The sequence below is a fragment of the Mastomys coucha genome, unplaced genomic scaffold, assembly GCF_008632895.1.
Source record: "Mastomys coucha isolate ucsf_1 unplaced genomic scaffold, UCSF_Mcou_1 pScaffold20, whole genome shotgun sequence".
Taxonomy (NCBI): domain Eukaryota; kingdom Metazoa; phylum Chordata; class Mammalia; order Rodentia; family Muridae; genus Mastomys; species Mastomys coucha.
This window is the reverse complement of record NW_022196903.1, coordinates 106,822,988-106,828,821: the sequence shown is the minus strand read 5'-3', so window position 1 is coordinate 106,828,821 and position 5,834 is coordinate 106,822,988. Positions and strand designations below refer to the sequence as shown.

The 5,834-nt window shown below is 47.4% G+C and overlaps 1 protein-coding gene and 1 long non-coding RNA gene across 4 annotated transcripts in view; one reads left to right on the top strand and one right to left on the bottom strand.

The window, feature by feature from the left end:
• The window catches only part of Irak2 (interleukin 1 receptor associated kinase 2), a 59,289-nt gene that overhangs the window by 42,853 nt on the left and 10,602 nt on the right, over positions 1–5,834 (bottom strand). The window lies entirely within an intron of this gene.
• Positions 4,864–5,834, top strand: part of LOC116099409 — a 5,906-nt gene continuing 4,935 nt past the window's right edge. Inside the window, exon 1 of the long non-coding RNA XR_004122241.1 lies at positions 4,864–4,990. This is a non-coding gene — a long non-coding RNA (uncharacterized LOC116099409). The remainder of the gene's footprint in view (positions 4,991–5,834) is intronic.

Here is a 5,834-nt window from a genome sequence, read left to right as displayed (position 1 = left end):
ACACACACACACACACGCACGCGCACACACACACACACACATATACAGACCTTTAATTCCAGCACTCGGGAGGCAGAGGCAGGCAGATCTCTGAGTTCAGGCCAGTCTGGGCTACATAGAGAGTTCCAGGCCAGCCAGAGCTCTGTTACACAGAGAAACCCTGTCTTGAAAAACCAATAAAATAATAATAGTAATAGTAATGTAATAATAGTAGTAGTAGTAGTAATATAATAATAATAATAATAATAATAATAATAATAATAATAATAATAATAATAATGCAAACAGCAGGTTATGTTCCAAGGCCTGAGCAACACAAGTTTGTTCTATCAACAGGGAGAGTCTTGAAAAAGCCAGGAACACAGATGCAACCAAACAGCCGGTTTGTCTTTTCAAGTCAGAAGTGGGGAGCATGCTTGCCCAGCATACAATAGACCCTACGTTTGATTCCCAGCATTCCATCATCAGGGTGTGGTGGTACACACCTGTAATTCCAGATTTTGAGAGGTTGGGGCAGGAGAATCAGGAAGTCAAAGTCCTCTCTGGGTCTTCAAACATGCCTCCTGCCCACCACAGGGTCTACCAAGCAGGCCCTCTCCTCAGCTGCCCTTCCCAATCTCCCTCTCGCAGCCGGCCTCCCCACCCAGTGTTTCTTTGAGTGCATGTGTTGCTATTGGCCATGTGTATGTGCGTTCATCTCATTGCTGTCTATCCACCCCACCAGACAGAAGCACCGGGAGACCCAGGCTTACTCATGCAACCAAACCCTCTACCACTCAACCCCATCCAAACAAACTGCTACACTAGTCAAGGTTCCAAGGCGAAACAGGTGCCCGGAAGCCTGAGAATCAAAGTCAGTACTAAGCACCAGAGAGGCTGCAGACAGGCTGGCGAGGGCCGCTGTCTCACAGCAGGCAACCAAGAGGTCCCACTGTAATCACTGACTGCTAAAGGCAAGCAACCACATGGACTGTGGCTTCCTGTCCCATCCTAGCAATGAACTGTGGGTACACTGTCTGGAAAGGGGGTGCAGACAACCTCTGTCTGGTTGAGGTCCACCAGGTCATCAGAAGCTGAGAGAGGAGAGCCACAGATTGCATCAGACGGCGAACTACTCTAAAGAACGTGACTGACGGCTATCAGGCCTATGGCTCTTGGGCACAGGGCACACGTGGGAAGGCAGTTGTATGTAGACATCCAGGTGGCCAAATGGGAAGGTGTGTGAGAGGTTAGCTACTTCTCCTCCAGAGCAACAAGATGCTTTCGATATGTATACCCTCTTCCTGCATTTCCCAGTCTCCCTTGCAACCAGATGGATCATGGGACGCAGTTCTGGCCAGTGCCCTTAAGGGAAGGTTAGGCATGCAACTTCCTAGTGGAGCCTTAGGAGGACAGGAACACACCCATCTTTGCTTCTTGTCACCTTACATAAGAACCAGAAGCATGTGTCCCATTCAGCCTCTTGACACCAGGACACCCTGGAACTGCTTCACCCACCCTAAACAGCCTTGGATGTCACAGGTGGAGAAATGTTCATGGCTCTGTGTGTGTGTGTGTGTGTGTGTGTGTGTGTGTGTGTGTGTGTGCGCGCGTGCGCACACGCATGTGTGTGTGCACATGCATGTGTAAGTTCACACGTGTATTGGTATACACACGTGGGAAGGCCAGAGGGAGATGTCAAGGGTCACTTTCTATCCTAATCTCTTAAAGCAGTGGTTCTCAACCTCTTTGCTGCTGGGACCCCAACCATAAAATTATTTTTGTTGCTATTTTATAACTGTAATTTTGCTAGTTATAAATTGCAAATGTGTTTTCCAATAGTCTTAGGTGATGGTAAGTGTCCTTTGAACTCCCTCGAAGGGGTTGGGCCTTAGAGTCTCTCACTGAACCTGAAGGTCATGGTATTTTGGGCTAGGCCAGCAAGCCTCAGGAATCAGCTTGCCTCCACCCAGCCTGCTCGGAGTTTAGAGGCACTGATGGCCACACCCATATTTTCTCAGGCACTGTTCCTGTGAACTTTAGTCTTCATGTTTACTTAGTAAGAGAGCTCACCACTGAGGCGCCTCCCAGTTCGGTTTGATTATTTGAGACAAGGTCTCATTATACAGCCCAGGCTAACCTAGAACTCACTACCCTCCTGCCTCCCTGTGTCCCATGTTAGGGTTAACAGACATGTGCTAGCATGCCAGACCCAGCTTGGCTCTCTAAGTCCCTGTAGCCCACCCTGTATAAATGGAGTCAGGAATCTGTCAAGGAGAGCATGAAGAACAGATGGGCAGGGTGGCAAAGGTTGTGTTGCCACGTCCTATGATCTGCACTAATTTATTCTAATTCTTGTTGGATTTCATGTCTTGCAGGTTAAATAATGACCTTGGCAAGTAAAGCTGAGAAAAAGTGAAGTAACAGAAACCCACAGGCCTGTCCCCTCTCACCAGATGTCAATTTCGAGGTAATGCAAGTCCAGCTACTGCGAACCTGAACTTGGCTCGTATATAATGGTCACAAGGCCACTAGTCTTCGCTGCAGTGTGTGTTTGTTGAGACACTACTCAACTCTACGGAAGTAGCTGGGTGGCTGGGACGTTTTGTTTTTGGTGCTGGGAGCCCAAGTGTTACACTCATGCAGGACATCTGTTGAATACAGCAGCACCTTCAAATCTATCTTTAAGAAGTGTTTAGAGCCGGGCAGTGGTGGCGCACGCCTTTAATCCCAGCACTTGGGAGGCAGAGGCAGGTGGATTTCTGAGTTCGAGGCCAGCCTGGTCTACAGAGTGAGTTCCAGGCCAGCCAAGGCTACCCATAGAAACCGTGTCTCAAAAAAACAAAAACAAAACAAGAAGCGTTTAGGGCTGTGGGTGGCTCAGCAGTTAAGAGCACAGGCTGCTCTTGATGAGGACTAGGGTTTGATTTTCAGCACATACAGTGACTTACAACTATCACTAACTCCAGGTTCTGATACTCTCTTCTGAACTACTTGGGTACAGCATACATACAGCACATATATAAATGCAGGCAGAACACTCATACACATAAAATAAAAATAAATAAATCTTTTTTTTTTAAAGCAAGAAAAAGAAATGCGGAGAAGTCAAACATAGCAGCACATGTTTTCAATCCCAGCACTTGAAGGCAGAGGAAGGCAGTTCTCTGTAAGTTCAAGGTCAGCCTGGTCTACATAGTGAGTTCCATGCCAGCCAAGCAATACAATAAGACTCTATCATACCACACAACACACACCCCAAAATGCCCATGGATACACACATAGGCAAACAGTGGCACACATATATACACACCCCCCCATACACACACACACTAGAGAGTGCAAGTGTGTAAGGAGGGCTAAGAGTGTAGTTTAGTTTAGTAGTAGAAGTTATCTGGAATGTAAAAGGTCCTAGGTTCTATTCCCAGAATCAAAAAAAAAAAAAAAAAAAAAAAAAAAAAGGAAAGAAAGAGTGGTGGGCAGAAGTCAAGTTTTCAGGTTAACTACAGCAGTGCCAAGTAAATAATAAGCAGAAAAGTGCAAAATAAGATTAAATAGCTTTGTTAGAAGAGTAGGCATGCCTTCATAGGAACTTGAGTGTCTGCACACAGGCCCTGGATGTTCACCTCTAGACAGGGCAAGCAACTTTTACTTTTTTTTTTTCCTCTATAAAAAAAACAGCAAGGAAGCCAGGTGGTGGTGGCGCACGCCTTTAATTCCAGCACTTGGGAGGCAGAGGCAGGTGGATTTCTGAGTTCGAGGCCAGCCTAAACAAAATAAAAACGTTTAAAAATAAATAATAAAAAATAAAAATGTGTTTGGGGAACTGGGGGTTGGGGGTGCATAAAATGCAAAACAGGCCAGTCTGGTCTGAGAAGGGTTCTAAGCAACCAAAAGCCAGGAGGTGGTGCTTCCTGCCAGCCCAGGGAGCCCACAGTTGCTGGCAACAAGCCCACCTCCACTTACGTGGGAGAGTGGAGCAGTGGGCCCCGGATCCACATGAGACCCCGTGGACCTTGGGACCTCAAGCGATGTACCTATTCTTTAGTTGTTTGTTTTTGAGACAGGGTTTCTATATGTAGCTCTGGTTGACCCAGAATTTACAGAGTTCACCCGCCTCTGCCTCCTGAGCACTGGGATTAACAGGTGTACCACTGAGCCTGGCATGAGCATTTCTTTAAATCTGGTGCTTCGGTCTTTTTTGACCTCCACAATAAAGATTTTTCCTACATTAGTCAATGATCTCTGCTGTCAGTGGTCAGGGAACATGGCCAGGAGCCTCTGGGGCTCTTCCTCTGCTATCACACATCCTGATGTGACACCATTGCCTTGCCTGGCCCAGCCATCTGCCTCTCCAAAGTGGACCAAAGTAACCACACTGTGACCACGTATGAGCTGGCAGCTCTATGTGAGTTTATCATTAGTTCTTTTAAAACACAAAAGGGTCTCATGTAGCCCAAGCTAGTTCTGAACTCATTACATGGCCAAAGCTGGCTCTGAATTCCTGATCTTCCTACCTCTACCTCCCAAGTGCTGGACTGCAGACATTTGCCACCACACCAGTTAAGCATTATCATTTCATAGCACCTACCACATTTCAGGTTTCTAAGAAGATGGAGAAACCAAAATTGAGGTCACAATCCTTGAGGGGGGGGTTGGTCACAATGATCAAATGAAATGCCTCCTGGTTTCAGTGTTCACGGGAATCCAGGCTCCAAGAATCCCATAGAGGGCTCTGCTTGGCATCCAGGCTGGCCCCTTCACAGGACAATGATAGGATCTGAGCCCTTGAAAGGAAATTCTCCCAGGGCTGTACCATGGGCCAGGCCTGGACTCACTCAGCCATATCTTGCCCAAGGCCTCTCTGACTGGCCCTCAGGGAATAGGGATGAGGAACAGCGGTCTGGCACATCTCAGAACAGGACAGGATCAGTTCTAGCCAGTTCTAAAGAGCTGTGAGCCAAGCAAGCTACTCTGTCCAGTCTGAGGGAAGAACCAAGAAGGAGACTGGGTAAGGAAGTACAAACAGAACAGAGACAGAAGCCAGGGGAAAGCCATGGCCACCAGGTAGGGGTATGGTTTATGGGACAATTTCTGGGAATGCAGAAGCAAGCCTGGCTGGATTCTTTCCTACTGGAACAGGCACCTCCTATTTAAACCCCAAAGGGAAAGCCATGGTGTGTTAACCACAAGTTTCCACACACATTAAATTCTAGCAAGTTACTTGGTGGCTGAAGAGTGGACGCAGTCCCAGGGCGGCCCTGAAAGCCCACGTGTGCTGCTGCTCTGAGGCTGGAGCTCTCTAACCCCTATCCTTGTTCTAAAAGAAGGCTTTAGGATCATCCTGGCAAGTTCTGTGCCTCAGATCTGCTGGCATGGCAGGCAGCCATCCCCAGTGCCACAGAGGTCAACTTTAAAGCCCACATGGGGTTTTCCCCAGTCTCAGATACTCTCTCTTTTCTGCGGTGCTGGCAACTTTAAAGCCCACATGGGGTCTTCCCCAGTCTCTTTTCTGCAGTGCTGGAGTTGGAAGTCAGGGTCTGTGTCCCCAGCCCCAACACAATTTTTTTTCCACCCTTCCAGGGCGCTCTCTTTGGACTGGCCGTCCTTGACTACAGTCCTTGGAGACTTCCCTATTCCGTCACTTTTAGCTCTCTGTCTGTTTATTCTCCCTTCTTTCTTGCTGCTTACTGTCTCTTAACTGGTTCTCCAATATTTTTAAGTTTTTAAAATGTACTTGTGTGTGTGTGTGTGTGTGTGTGTGTGTGTGTGTGCAGAAAGGCACAACTACCACAGCATATGTGCAGAGGTCAGAGGTCAACTTTTGTTTGTTTTTGTTTTTTGTTTTTTTTTTT